This window comes from Plectropomus leopardus, chromosome 9 (genome assembly GCF_008729295.1).
Source record: "Plectropomus leopardus isolate mb chromosome 9, YSFRI_Pleo_2.0, whole genome shotgun sequence".
NCBI classification, from domain to species: Eukaryota; Metazoa; Chordata; class Actinopteri; order Perciformes; family Serranidae; genus Plectropomus; species Plectropomus leopardus.
This window is the reverse complement of record NC_056471.1, coordinates 24,921,879-24,938,235: the sequence shown is the minus strand read 5'-3', so window position 1 is coordinate 24,938,235 and position 16,357 is coordinate 24,921,879. Positions and strand designations below refer to the sequence as shown.

General features: G+C 38.3%; 1 protein-coding gene across 1 annotated transcript in view; it reads right to left on the bottom strand.

Moving 5' to 3' along the window:
- LOC121948060 (ecto-NOX disulfide-thiol exchanger 2-like) overlaps positions 1-16,357 on the bottom strand; it is a 218,132-nt gene that overhangs the window by 95,252 nt on the left and 106,523 nt on the right. The window lies entirely within an intron of this gene.

Below are 16,357 nucleotides of genomic sequence, written 5' to 3'. Positions count from 1 at the left end.
CCTCTTCACATAAACATAGAATAAAACCTCTTACAAATAAAAGTCCAAAAACAGAAAAAACTGCCTTGTCATTTTGTTACACATTTGATGCTGCATTTACTGTTTTTGTACAGCTGATTATTTCACAATTTCGGGACCTAATTTTATATACTATATATACTATATATATATATAATCATTCAAATTTGGCTGGGTGGCCAGTAAGTCTTTTTTTTTTTGTTTACAAACTCATATAAAACTTTTTTTTATTTTGCCATGACTTTAACTTTGACAACATCAAAATGCTGTTTACATATCAGTGAAAAGCAATACTCCTGTAATGTAACACACACACACACAGACACTCTGTACAGAGACTTCTGTTTAAGTAAAATAAGCTGCCTGATAAATGCGTTTTATTCCTCTCACTCACCAACTTTTTCACTCCTGAGTTGACCTATTATTTTGCATTACTCAGAAGTTTGATAAATACAAGACCTGACCAATGTTAAACTTGATGCATAACACTGCACAAAAGCAGTATACATATAACATCGCCTCAGAGCAAAGCACAGATGCACACATTCTTTCTGAGGCATAAAAACACAAAAAAGTCTCAAACCACCAACACAAACGCGCATATCTGCTGCCACACAAAACCTCCGGCTTACGGTTCTCTGCCAAGCCCTAAGTCTTGCATAGAAAAGCAAACATATTCAGATCCCCATAGATAAAAACCCTGCAGTAAAGTCAACAGGAACACATCGTACATCCACCGGCGGCTCATTCTCCAGATCTGGAGTTCATTTCACAGCTTTAAGTACTCTTACAACTCTTGCTGGTTGAGCTCTCGCTTGCAGACCTGTAAATTACCGAGCACCATGCTGCTGCTGGCAGAGCCACCAGCCTGTCCTCCTCTTCCCCAACACTTAGTATAACTGTGGTGAAACAAACCAGCACTGAACAGCACTGGGATTTTACACCTCAAGAAAAGTTTTTCCCAACGCCTGCTTCAATTGTACTAACAGTGTGTGAGGTCCCTAGCTTGTTCATGTTTGCTGTTGTTTGTACATAACTCACTCGGATAAGCAATTTCCCTCTTGTACTGACAGAACAAAACTCAGAGGCTTCTTGTGCTGCTTTTCTAAAAATATGCTGGAGTCACTTAAATCCAAACATTTCCAACATCATTTTTTAAGTCAATTTGAGACTGAACTCTTGAAATCATGTATGTCTTATTCAAGCATTAATGGTAAGTGGTATATTTGCAGTCCCGTGAGGAGGTATGTTTTAGGATAAAGTCATAAGGGTGAGTTAGGTTAATCTACATTTTGCCAACAGCATAAAGTAAAAAGTGTTAGGTTCAGTGATAAGTTTAAAGCTTTGTAACGTCAGAAACAGAAGGACTCATCTTCTTCTGTAGAAACAGAAGATACCGTTAAAAACGTTAGTTAAAAACTCTCCACAAATTTGAATTGGGGACACTGAGTACGAGTCTGATCAACGTACAAAATAAAATTGCTTCTTGAATAAAATTGATTAAAATGAAAAAAAGTAAAGGAAGAAATCACTTGATCAAATATTTTTCTTATTTTCCATGTAATAATTTACTTATTTATTTTGTGCTTTTATGGATCAACCTTGCGATGTAGTTTCGACTCTCTCTTCTTGCAAAAAATTAAATAAAATGTTTAAAATGTTACAGAAAAAAAAGATCAAATGTTTGTGGCAATTAAGGCCTCATAAATAATAATGAATTACTTTTCAGACCTTATATTTATAAAATTGAATTCAAGACATTTTAAGTTTTTTTTTTTTGGACATGCAGACACCCTTCGTATACAAACAAAACAGCAAGATGTTTTCCACATGATTGTAAATATTATGTCACTATGGCATTTCAACTATTAATCCGTTAATTAATGCTTAAGGGATGCTCGCTTTACATTTTGTAAACAGGCTTTGACAAAGAGGAAACCCTCAGCAACAGCGTGCTCGTCCTATGTATTTTACGTTGCCTTTCATTCTACTAATTAATATCCTTCAGAAAATTTCACTAACACAACAACAGCTCCGACCCACTCATTAAAAGTTGTCTGTATGTTGCCATGGCGAGGCCTGATAACACATTCATTCTTGTGGTGTTGCTATGTTAATGTTCCCGACTGGAGCTTCACAGGCGCCCTAACTGCTTACAACCCTATTAGCTGTCCTGCTGACTGTGTGGCGGTACACTCAGAGGAGAGATAATACCGTGGGAGGAGAGGAGAATAAAGGTTTACTACACATCCATGATCATTTTAACGCAGGTTTACAACACACACAGTGATAAGGGTCTACATGAAAACTAATGCAGGGTTTAACAATAGACTGCCTACTGTCCCGCTGGCAGTAAAACGCTGATTTGGATGGTAAAAAAGGTCAGAAATTGTCCCAGTTGGGAATGTGCCCAGAAATACCTCCCTGACTACTATTTCTCACCCTGTGACGCTGTTATCTTTCCTCTGCCATCGGCCCACTCTCCACTTTCTTACGTCTTTTTTAACAAGCGAGAGTGTGTGCCAGCTCAGAGTTAGTCAGAGCGTAGTGTGGTGTGTTTGTGGGGGCTGCTACTTTGGAATTCAAAGTAAGGAAAAGCATCAGTTACTCATTAGATCAAAAGTGATGAATCAATCTTTACGAGGTTTGTACCAATTGTCAGCAAAAAGCTGCAGAGAGCTGGCTGAGTTGCCACATGCACATGCCAATAATGGCAACAAATGCCAAACAAATGTTGCCAGGAACACCTACAGTACGCCTGAGTGATTGTAAAGAAAGCTGACAACCATCCTCACTCATGAATAATGTGTAAGCAAGATGACGATGCACTTTTGGTTTGTTTTAGCAATCAAACAAGCCATCAACATGCAGTGTAAAATCTGAAAAGCTGATCTTACTTCCAATAATCTTGGAAAATGGTTGCCTTGAAAAAGGAAAGTTTTACTTACTTTTGTTTACTTTTTATCTGTTTTACTTAAAATGTAGCTGCATTTATTTAATTTGTGAAGTTGTTGCATCTTAAAAATGAAAAATGAAATTAACTTGCTCTTTCTAAGTGATGGGAACTTCACTAAACTAAACTTAACTTGATCATGACCAAGAGGATTTTGCCAGTGATGAAGTTAGACGATATGAGAGTTCTGTTTTGTTTACGAAAAGAAAGAAAATACAAATATGACTATTTTGCTACCAACATAACAGATATATAGCACAGTAACAACAGCAACAACTTCACATTATTATTTACTAAAAGTAAACTTAATAATTAGATAAACATAAATTAAGACTAATTATATTTACATACATTTTTCCAAGGCAGTTGGTTTCCTAGATTTGAAAAAAAAAACAAAAAAACAACTAAGATCAACTTGTCAGGTTTTACAGTGGAATTGGCACTGCTACAGTACAAAATAATTACATATTTAACTAGTCATCCTTCATTTAATTCATTCGTGTGAAAGAATGTGATCATGTGATTAGGGGCATGCCTGTCTGCAGCTGAGAAAGACGAAAGAGAAGATGAACTGAACAAATATTACTAAGAGGAAAATACAGGATATGAATAACAATAAGAGGGACATATAGATATGATATTGCATATACACACACAGCACCAAAAGCATGTGCAGCTTGATACAAACAGAGAAAACAAGCCAGCATCTAAACTATACATTTCAACAAATAATTTAATATGACAGCAGAACAGTCATCTCTAAAACACCTCATCTGCATCTATTTGACGTTATTTGATCTGTCAGATATTTGCGTTTCATTTCATCATGCTCATATCCAGCTCACATCATCTGTCAGGAATCAATAGGCAGCTCCAGTAATGTGCAAAACCAATTCACCCCAAAGGGCCACCTTGGCTCAGTGAAGCTGCGTGTCTCATTAACAGAGTCACGGCTGGAAGCGCCTTACTTTAAGCTGCTGATTCAAGAGGAGATTGTAATAACAGGGTCAAGGTGAAGGCAAGGTCTGATAATGAGTCAAAATGCATTAATGAGAGGCATCTGGGATGACTCATCTGTTCAGTCTCAGCTGGTCGCAACTGGTTGAGGTTGGTCTGTCCAAAGGCCAGTTCAACATGTGACATCACACAATTATCTCTGTCACTCAGACACTAGATTGGTTGGTGAGGGTAGATTGAGGTTATCAGGCAAAAGCCCCAATCAGCCTAATTACTTTTTAGGCAGGTGAGGAAACTCCACCTTCACCAAGATAAGTTGTTGCAAAGGAAAAAAACACCTTGAATTCATCTTCATATCTATTTTTCGGACATATATTTATTTTTGAAAAGTTTTTGAAAAACTTTTCTTTTTTAAAGTATCGAACAATAATTTGGCGGACCACCTCTGAGGACCCCATAGTTCCCACTGTTGACGACCCAGGATACAGACAAATATCAACCCTGAGTCTGACTATTTGAAAGAATCGTAATGCAAAGTTAGACAACAATGTGCCAAAAACTCACCGATATCTCACTCATGCCTCACTTTTTCCTGAAGCATCAAAGTTTGGAAAGAAAAACCTGCAAAACAAACGTTAAACTCCCAAAACTCCAGAGGCCAAACGCTCACTCAGTCTTTCTTTCCACACTGATGAAGATCTAAGGTCGAAACCAGTCGACCTTTTTATCTAATAAGCCCGAGTCAATGAAAGCTTTCAATATCACTTGTCTCCTTCCTCTTCTTAAAAGTGCCTGGGAAACGTTTTCTTTTCTATGACTCAATAGCTCATCTCTAAAATTAAACATTAATATAGACATAATGTACTCAGAGCATATTGTCACCTATCTGATGATGAATGAGGAGCTGTCCCTGCGCCTGTAGTGCCAAATTACACTGAAAATTTAATTAGGCAGAGACAAATTCTTCACTGCTTGTCATTTTCTTTGTGCTTTCTTATGACTTACATTTCCTGCTGTGTCAGATATAACACAATGTCAACTCAAAAGCTGAGCTTGTAGTCAGCAGTATTTCGCCCACTGTCAACTTCACGCAGTAAATATTGTTTTGCTAATATTATGAGTGCAACATTTTACTGAGAAATACAAATTATTCTCTTCACACTGTTTTCTGGGGTTTAATAAGTCGATTTGTGGTTTGCCCGAGGTGGTAAAAGAATTTCCTGCAGTACATTACATTTGATTTCTCTGCCTCTGATCATGAAATTTCATTTCCATTTTAGAGTGTGCTCTCTGTTAAACAGTACTTTCTGTCGATTTGGTCTGAACCCTGCAGCCAGTTGCTTTCAATCCACCGACATTTTCTTTGTACTGTGGTAGCCAACAGCCAGTCAAGGCTACATTAAATATTTAACACACAGTTTAAGCAACAGGTGGGATCTTTCAGATACTGTAGATCATTTTTTTAACATATGCCTGCATGCTCACAGCCGTTTGAGCTCACAATTCAACAGTTAAATATGTTTCTTTCACCTCTCTGCTTCTGTTGCAATTGGCTTAAACACCTGGATCAGCATCAGTTTTCTTGTGCTGCATTCGGATACCTTTGGCATTCACACCTGTGGAACCTGTGAAAATTGGTTTGATTTCTTTCAAAAGCACAGGAAAAAACATATTGAGCAACTTGGCAAGAAATGTACAGCAAACTGCAAAAGAATTAGTAAAAGGTGAAATTGTGTGAAAATAAGGTAGGGGCGGTGTCCACAAAACTATATTTTTAATGATCTTAATTATGTATTTAAAATTAGCAGTCCTGACGACATTTTTTTCTTTTTCTTTTAACTTTTTATAATTCATATTTTCAGGTAATTTTCTTGTAACTTTTTACTAATTTCTTGCTAATTTTGGGAGTTTTATTAAGCTGCTTGGTTTCAAAGGGTTACAATGGTAAATGAATACAGGATTATTGCTTTAACAAGGTGTCCCCAGTGCTCTTATTTATTACGTCATGTATCTTAGTTTTAAATAATCGATAATTGACATGCTGGTCCTTCTGAAGGGACTCTGTCTGGTTAAAATTAATTTGTCGATGAGAAGTTGATTCCCCTTGTGCCCCAGAGTCATGAGCTCATGAACTTTGAGGATTGATTTCAGGCCAAGGCTTTACTGATCTCCTGGACTCTCCTGATTGGCCTTTAGCTCAACTAAACGTTCCCTCAAGGAGGGGGTGGGGGGGCTGATGGGAAATGAAGCCATTCTAAGGGCTATTGGCTGTAAACCTCACAGCCGAGAGAGAAGCCGGGGACCATTTCGTTCACAATGAGCAAGCCTTCAATAGCAAACCACGATCAGAAAAAAAGAGGGGAGGCAGAAAAGAGGGCAAAGTTAGACTGAGATATGGAGAGAGAAAGAAAGGAGGGAGCTGATGACAGAAGTATTATAAATATAACATAACAGGCAATATCTGTCCAAGCTAGCTCTTTAAATTTGCAAAAAAAAGCTGCATTAAGCTAAGAATAAGCTCCTTTTGTCATATAATTAATCATATTCTTAAAGAAAATGTGCACATGAGAATGCATTTGGATGCTTACAACAATAAGGGGAGGGTGAGAGGGGTAGCACTTTATGCAGTCAATTGAGATTCGATGTATGCATGGCGACATCTGATCATTTACATGGAAAGAGAAACCTCACAGGCTCTTCGTACAAGTGCATCCTTAATCATGAAAACACACAGCAGGCACAATAAAATGCACAGATTGCAAAACTGCCTTCTAGTAGTGGATGGCTTCTTGACCTTACGGAGTGTGCGTGTGTGTGTGTGTGTGTGTGTGTGTGTGTGTGTGTGTGTGTGTGTGTGTGTGTGTGTGTGTGTGCGTGTGCGTGTGTTTGTGTGTCTTTATACATCCCCCTCACCTACAAACAACATCAGCACAGCCAGGCGAGTGAAACAACATCAGCACAAAACTTGGATCATCCCAACCGAGAGCAATCTATCATAAATTTAACTGGCACCAGAGCTGAGTGTGTCTGTAATGAATGAGTGAACAAACCCTCGCTAACACAGTGATCCAGGCTCATAAAACTGTTTTGCATTTACAGTTCAGTTTTTGGGCAAACATACTTTAACACAGGCAAGAAAAAGTAACTGAAAAAAAGAAAAATATCTATCAATGCAATTAAAGGGACAGTTCAGCCCAAAATTGGGTGTAGTTCAGTAGAAAGAAAACGGTTCCTAAATTCCTAAATCTGTGGATTATCTTGAGTTACTGGTTCATGATTTCTGGAAAGAGACAATGCTTTTGATTTTTTTTAATTTATTTTTTGGAGCACCACAAGCCAAGTGCCATGAAGTTCCATTACATTGGAGAGAAGGCAGATATTTCTACGGCCGTTATCTCCAAAACACTGCACCTCAAACCAAAACAATCTAGATTAATAAATATCACTACAGGTAAGAGTGAAAATATGGATTTTGAGGTGACCTTACTCTTTAGATTTCCTAAAATGTTACACAATACAGCTAAATAAATACAAGCAAACAAAACAAAAAAAAACAGTAATTAACTGAACATATTACACAAATTTCACCCTATATGCTTGTCAAACACTCAGCTGTCTTCCCTAGTGCATGCATGCACAAACACAGATACAACATTGTTAATATTTTATATCTTTCTTTCTGCACTGCTTTGATCTGTTACTTATAGCAAAATAAAACCAGCGGGGGGTCAAATGATTAGTGCTGGCTGTGTTATTTATCTTTATATAAAGAGCTCGGCTCTGCATAAGCACAAGAAAATAAGCAAAAAAAAAAAAAAAGAAAGAAAACAGGAGCTAAAAGAAAACACAAAGACACTGATTTTCAGAAAAGCAATCTCAGGATCTCAGTGTGAAAATACACACTCCCCTCAAGTATTTTCAACCTGTAAAAGAAGATGGATAACTGGTGGTTTTGTTGGAATATAACTTTAAGATTATTGACTGCCTCTGAGTGTGTGGTGCACGCAGTGCAGCCAGCACCACAATCACCAAACTTGCACATATTTAAAGAAGGAATTGCATCTAGTAGCATAACATTTGCGTTATGTTTTACAAATTCAAAATGTCAAAAGAAGAGAAAAATATTTAAACTAATATATTGCTGTCTTATGCAAGTTCTGGTTCTCGCTCCATTTTATTACAATGTACGTCTCGTTCTGAATGAGCATTATTAAAAAGGCAGACATACGAGGAGAAAGTATTCTCTTTTTTTTTGAGTGCATTGTTAAAAACTTCCTAAGGCATGCACTTTTGTGGTTGTAAACAACCTCTTTTTTATATCAGAGGTCATTTTTAGATGAGTGGAACACAAATTCTCTTCTTGTTTTGTTGTCAAGGAGCAGCATTTGTTCAGACACTGAAGCAGGACTTTTTCATTGGCCTGAGGAGGCAGAGAGGGCGCAGATACTTAGATTCCCTGGATGTTTGTGTGTGTATGTGCGTGTGTGTGTGTATGTGTGTGTGTGTGTGTGTGTGTGTGTGTGTGTGTGGAGAGAGAGAGATAGATAATAGACACAGGGAGAGAAAAGCCTGAGCCCTCTTACATCAATATAAATCTCCTCCAGCCCTGCACTTCAAACAATCAGCAGTGCATTATGAGGTTTGAGATGGACACGACTGATTGATCATTTCTCCTTCTACCCTTGAGGGTCTACTGCCAGCAAATGTGTCTTCATCCTCTACAATTAATCTAATCAGCCTTAATAAAAGCATCCATTACCAAGGCGGCGGCATCGACAGGCAGGGGCAGAATGTTTACTGATGAATAATCAAACGCAGGAAAATACGAATGGCTGTGCTGATCCAAACAACCTCCAAAGCTGACACATTACTGACCGTGTATTCTGCCAGACAGCTACTCTCTATCAGTTTTCTGTCAATCACACTGCACGTTCAGCCCGAAAGTTTTATCTTAATCATCTACAACCAGCCAATGGTTTGCAAAATAAGTAGGCAAACATACCACACTCGATCTCTCAACATACAGCATACAAATATAAATAAGAAACACTTAAATGCAGCACTTTTGTTTTTGCTGCCATTTTCCACAGTTTTATGTCAAAGTTTTTTTATACACTCAGTAGATATATTTCTGTCAAATTTTGGTCACAAATTTGTTAACTCTTCTTTTTTTCAAAGATCATCATCCACCTGACAGGTGTGGCAAACTAACACACAGGTGCATCTTGGGATGGTTACAATAAAAAGCCACTCCAGAGCTTTTCTGTTAATTTGGCAGTGCATCCAACTGGCCTCACAACCAAAACCATGTCTAACCACACCAGCTCAGGATCTCCACATCCAGCATCTTCCATGAGCTTTGAAAGAACTATGACATTTTTATCTTGCCAAACTTGCCTTGCGTTTTTAAACATATCAGATTCAAACTCTTTTCAAACATAATTCAGCTTGCTGGCATACATGAAGGGAAAGACAGACCACAGGAAGAAACTGGAAAAAATGTATGTGATTGGAAACAATATGTCACACATCAGCGCATATTAGAGCTACAGAGATATGTCTACAGCTCCAAAAAAAAAATTTTTCCATTATGTTGCGTTCACAGGCAACAGCTCTTCTTGCACATTGAAGAGTGGCTTTTCATTGTGACCATCCCAATGCACACCTGTGTAGTGATAATGCTGTTTAATCAACATCTTGATATGCTACACCTGTCATCTGGATGGATAATCTTAAAAAAGTGCTTAATATTGCAGATTTTTACAAATTTGTTAACAAAAACTAACAAAAATACTGCTATTTGGTGTATGATAAAAGTCTCAGATCTTTAACTTCAACCTGAAAAATGAAAAAAAGTGCTGCATTTAAATGTTTTTGTTTATTTAAAAATTTAATTCAGTTAAACGGCAATGGTGATTCGCTTTCTACTTCTAAATTTCAGGCAGAATCAACACACTATTATTAAAAACACAGAGACAGACGCCACTTTGTGAGAGTAAAATTGCTATTGCTTACAGAGTTTGTTTTCACTTCACTTCCTCACCGGTGTAGATAAGGCAAAACACAACGCCAGGCAGCGTGAACACTGGGGAACAGGTAATTCTGCTACATTCATTTTCTGTTCTGTCTTTGATGAGTTATACCACTCAGGCAAGTACAGTAGCATCTCACTAAGTTTTTTTAATACCTTAAGGAGTTTAGCAAGAAAAACGAGAGTCTGGAGACACCACCTACGACTGCCTTAAATTGTAAATATGCCGCAAACACAGATGTTTTTTGTTTTAACAAAGAAGTAAATAAGAAGAAAACTTATAACAGAGCAATTCAGGAACCTGTAAGCAGCTATGTTTTGGGAATATCTTCAGGTAATGTAATGTTTCATTTTCCATATTTTTCACTGCCAGAAATAATTTGTTATTTTCCAGGATGCCTGAGGCCCAGCTTGAGTTAGTCTCCACAGCCTGCTCTCTAACCAACAGAAATACACAAGACTGCATGTGGACAGTGCTGCAGTGAGGGGGATAGCATGCTACACAGAGAATTTGTTAGGGCTGACATAAAGCATGTCTGGAGCAGCAGGGGCCTGGAGATTAGAGGGGTGGACTTGTGACTGAAAGCCACTTCTTTGAATTTCCAAGTCGATGGAGAAAAATGTGGGAGGAGAGACCAAACAACGAACATTTTCACCTCCCTCAAATACCATCGATTAGGCCTTGGTGAAGCAACTTTATCAGCTGCTGCTGCAGTGGAGCTGCTTCAGGCCCAAAAATGGAAGACTCTGCTGCTCAGTGTGAAGTGTGGGCACGTCCAGACAAACTTTCCTGGCTGAATTTGATCATTTAAAAGTAATATGATGCACTGTTGTCTTGTGATTCTCTAGTGATTAAATACTTGACAAATTTTATATGTTCCTCTACTCTTGAAGGATCAGTGAAGTAGTAGTAGTAATAATAAAGCGTATTTGCAACTCACGGAGTAAATGGTCACAACAAACCATTTGATTAGTTACTTCTGCTTCTGCTTTCACTGTGATTAGAGGTTCACAGCTATGAGAGCTAAAGACACTTCCAATAAAAGATTAAAGACAGGAAGTATGTTGTGCTCTTTGTATAACTGTGAACATATACACATACATAGTGTGTTTTTTGTTGTTGTTGTTTTTTTTTGTTTTTTTTAAAAAAAAGAAACAGAATCTATTGACAAGAGTTAGATCAAAAGGTATTTAAAAAATGAAATGGTGCAGGAACAAGGACACCAGAAAACATAATGTCTCCAGTCTCAGCTATCGCCCACACGGAGGCATAAAAAAAGTACACATGTATATTTTAATGGGTCTTTAAGCTTAGTGGACAAACCTTTGAGCTCAGTGCTTTTTTTAAAAATTTGAAATCATCCAAGCAGGTGAGTGCAGGTGTACAGCTGTGAGAACTTAATGATTTCACAAATTAAATCTATTCAATTCACGGGGGGAGACGAAGGTGAGGGTGTTAAGAGAGGTGCTTAGCCCTCTTCACAATCAAGACACGGGATGTGAACAACAGGGTGCAATTACACAGTGGGGAGAAGTTAATAGCAGATGGAGCGCTTATGATTTATTTCATTTTTTAAACTATGCATGCAGTGATAACGCAGAGCAATTTGCTCTGCACACCTGTCCATCAGGTTTGTATCCCTGCTGACTTCATTGGCTGAATCACAGCTGACCAGCTAAAGCTGTAAATGCTCTCATTATCGCCACTGAGTGCAAGTGCAGGAGAGGCAGTCGAGTAGATGTCTGCACACAGCAGCGCATTCACAAGCTTGTACATGATTATCGGGTCACAGAGGTGTTTGGTAATTAAGTGGAGGAGCTCTGAGGTCCCGGGGCTGGTCAGCATCCATCCTGACAAAAGCATGACACCCAACAGCAGCAGGAACAGGAAGAGCAGGCTGGTCAGCAAAGGCACCTGCTTCCTGCTCATTTCCCCCCTCTGTGCTGCAGCTCCCCTTAAATCATCTGAGATTTTGACTTCCTGCTGACCAGCCATGGCGGCTCTGTCGCTCTCTCTCGATGATTGCATATGTAGGAGTTTGTGTTTCTCTGAGCAACACACCCTGGAAACAACCCAGTGTCACTATTTACACATCACCTGAATATTGTACACCATCTTATCTCCAAAGATCAATAGATTCAAGTACTGAATCAGAAATACATCAGCACACAGACACACACATATCCTTATTTTATACACCATTTAAATTTGCCTGACTTGTCTTGAATCCCCCATGTGGGCTCTCCCTTTGTTTTCCTTTCATTTTCCAGATGTAAAGATGACGGACAAGAGAAAATGGATTTATTTATAGTCAATAAAAGACTCCTTCAACTCATCTCTCGAGAACGGACTCCAAGCATATGGTACATCAAATACTAATCTAATCCTGCAAGAGAGCAATAAAAATTGGTTTTACTATACCTATTAAATATGTCATAGCTCAGTATGAGAAGATATTGGATGAACAATGATAGGCACACAGGTAATTACTACAGCATTGACTAGAAAGGCCTCCCCTAGAAAAAGTAATTGGAAAAAGTTCCTGTTGTGTTTTCATAATCAGGGTGAAATATTCAGAAGCAGAATGGCAGCAGGAAGTGGGGCTTCTGTTTGAAATTAATAAAACAAAACACACATTAAATCAAGTTTTACCACGTGTGCTCCTGCAACGACCAGTAGCAACAGCTCACAGATAACCTGTCACTCAAGTCGCCCCGCCCTTGATATGCTTAACTTTCAGCTATAATAAAATGTAAAATGGTGAACTATAAAAAAAAATCACCCTCTTTACAGTGGCCATGGATGTTGAAACTAGCCATAGAGATCAAAACGTTTTTTTAGTGCCAGGCTGTGAACATGTTTATTTCTGCTGTATAGTTGGGCATTATAACATGGGGGTCTATGGGGTTTTAACGTTTTGGAGCCAGCCTCAAGTGGCCTATTATTAGTGAGATTTTAGTAATAACTAGTTACACTACTCATTACTGGAATGATTGATATTACTATTGTAATGCACTACCAGTAAATAATTGCTGCCCAACACTGGCACTGGATGATACATTCAATGACATTTAGCCCTCCTGCTCAAAAGCCAGTCATGAAGACAAAATGGATACGAGCAGACAAAGAAAACCCCCTTATGGCAGACAAAAAAAGATTGAAAGGGACAAAACTAACTTTAAACAGGCACAATAAAGATAAAGTCAAAAGAACAACGTCTGTCAAAAAATCTGCCATAGAGGGCTGTCAGTCAAACAATCCCCTAGAGACATGCAACACAGGAAAATACCCTGCCGCCGTCTTGTCACTCAGACAAATACAAATCTTCAGAGAGGAAAACAAAAGGACAAAAAGACTGAATAGTCTGTTGATTCTGGGTTACGTGGGAGACATAACAGAACAGCAGAACAGGTGGGAAGAATGGTCAAAGTCCCTATTGTAATACAATGTTACAACGTGAACATATTTCCCTCTGAGGACAAGTCTCACTTATGTTTCACAGCTTTTGTGTCTTCAAACCATCCTTAAGAAATAAGAATTGAAAGCAGGGAATTTCCAAACTTTTCAAGGCTCCAGTGATGTGTTTTCCTACACTCAAAAGGATTTAAAGCGCCTTGGGAATACTGTATGTGTGAGATATGAGCAGAGAAATGTTACCTCATTACCTCTGTGAGATCAATGGATTCACATTGATTTCCACATTACAAAGACTGAACAAAAGTCATTATTTCATACATCTCTTCAGCCTAGTTAGGGCTATTTAATGGAAGAAAGAGTCAATTGGGATACTCGAGCTGCTTACACCTCTTTTCAAAATATATCCGAACTTTGATGTGGCACACAACAGCCTTAAATTAATCAAAAGGCTCCACATTGACCAGTAAAGGTCCTCTCCTCCTTCTAAGTGGGTGTCTGGGGAGAGTAGCAGTCGCTGAAATGTGGGCGTATGGTCAGATATTTATCTATATCGTCTCTCTTTTTTTCTCTCCTCTCTCTCACTCACTCTCTCACACACTCCCCGGCTTCCCTTTGAAGACTTCTCTTCAAAGTCATATGTTATTTTGATTCAGAAAAGTCCAGTGCTTTTAAAGTCTGGCAATTACAGCTCCCTCACTCTTGTGTCTGAAAATAAACAGCAGGAAGTCTCTACGGAGAGAATAAATATGCGTGAGTACACGATGTGTTACATACATGTTATGCACACAGCCAAAACAAGCACTTTGCACATGCAGTGGTGTTGATGTGGCAGTGCACCTCAGAGTGCTGCATCATTAATGCTTTCTGAAAGTTATTATTGCTAGCGAGATGATTTTTCTCCAGTTACGTCCATGGATAGTTGATGCATCGTCTTCAGCTGTAAACCCCAAGCTAATTTTTTACCCTTCAGTTCCAAACCCACACCGACCTGCTGCCGGGGAAAGCCATGTGTGCTGCAAGATCAGGGCCAGATTTAACATTAATTCCCTCATCTCCATCCATCTGTCTATCAGTGAGACTACTTTATCACTAAATACCAACTCCCTGCTGTCATTAAGATGAATGACTGTTAATAGTTCATTCCAGAACAAATGGCGATACAGGGGCTGAGCAGCATTTATTCTTTCTTTGCACTTTTTTCTTCTAAATTACCTTTAATTAAACAACACAGCTTTACTAGAAGACTTTAAACACTTAACTGAGCTAGCAAACTTAATTTGTAGAGCAATTTTCAAAAGAAAAGTAAGAAACTGCTTTAAAAATGAAGAGGTAAAATGAGAGATCGATGAGACAAAGAAAACAACATATAAAACATGGAGAAATAAGTGTATCACCCATAAAGTTACAAATGAAACGCCTTTCAAACCTGTGAACTGATTGGGTTTCTCTAAGACTTTAGAGTTGACTGTTTCAGAGCTGAAACGCATCAATTGTAAAACCACAATAATCTTATGTTTTTGTATGAACGTTGAGTCGATTTCCGTGTTTGCCTTTCCAGTCCAGTGTACAACTTTTTTGCAAACTGGTTGAATCGGTAACTGTCACTATGACATGTATTGGAAAATAAAAAGTAGCCTACATCAGCATGACAACCTAAATCCAACTTGCATTGCATTAGTACTATAGACATAGATTTTAGGGCTTACTATAGCAGAAGTCCCTTTCGATATTTAGGACATCTACATTCGTCCCCTATAATAAAAACATGAGCAGATGATTTTTCTTTGGACAAAATTAAAGACAATTACAGTGTAAATTGATACAGAAAAGACACGAGTTGGTGCATAAATATTTACCAGAATGCAGGAAATTAAGAGTTTGAAGCTCAAGGTTTTCTGGTGAAGGACTACCCAAAGCCCCATTTAATATGTGCACCCCAATTTTGGAACAAAACCTATACCCTTGATATGACAATGTGATTGACATATTATGTTTATATGTTAGTAAAACGGACTAATGGAGCCATTAAAGGACAAGTGCAGTTTACTGCCAGCCAAGGCCAGCAACATGAGATTAAATTTCAGTGTGATGGGAGCAGGGATGAGCCGTGCACATGTTTACTAGAATGTTCAAGCGTTTTAGGAGGTGACGAGGAAACGAGGTAGAGTTAGCCTCTCAATAAACAAAAACTTTTGGATTTGAAACCAATGAAAGATGATTCCTAACTGGCTGCAAGGACCGTTTTGGGCTGAACTAATTCTTTCACCATAAAACAAAATAAAGTGGGAGCTGGCTGGATGAACATTGCCAGGGAGCAGAAAAAACACTAAAAACAACCTACTTGCTGTTTGCTATATTGTATAGCATTTCAAGTAAATATGATATAAAAGCTATTTTCTGTTAAAAAAGCTCACACATGGGAAGATGACAAGAAGCCTACCCTCCCATCTTTTAAGTGGTTACATCTTTGTTCTGATCAAGCCAACAGCTGATGAAGTATAAAGTTTGTTTATATGATGTTACAAAGGGGCATATTAAATGGTTTCAGCATGGGCAGAAAGCTCTGATTTCACATAATGCAAAGTGATAGTCAGATACTCGTTTGCTATTGGCAGACGGTGTAATTATGTCCCAATCAGGAACGGCTGCAAATTCAAATGCGAGACCTTGTGGTAAAATTCGGTACATCAGTCCAGTGTTTGATGTTTAGCCTAAAGCATTGTAAAAATTCTTAAAGTGGCCCAACCCTACTGATGACACAGTTAATTTAAATTGACAGATGCATGAGCATGTAATGCCTTGAATATTAGGAGTAAAACTGTAAAATCAATCTGGTGAAAGATGCAATCTACTTTTATTTTTGGTTAAAAGCCTACTTACCGAGCCCTGGACCAGTTGGAGTTGAGATTGACTTGTTTTTCTAATGCAAAGTAAGGAAAGGCCATTATTGACATGTCTTCTTGAAATAAACTCTCATATC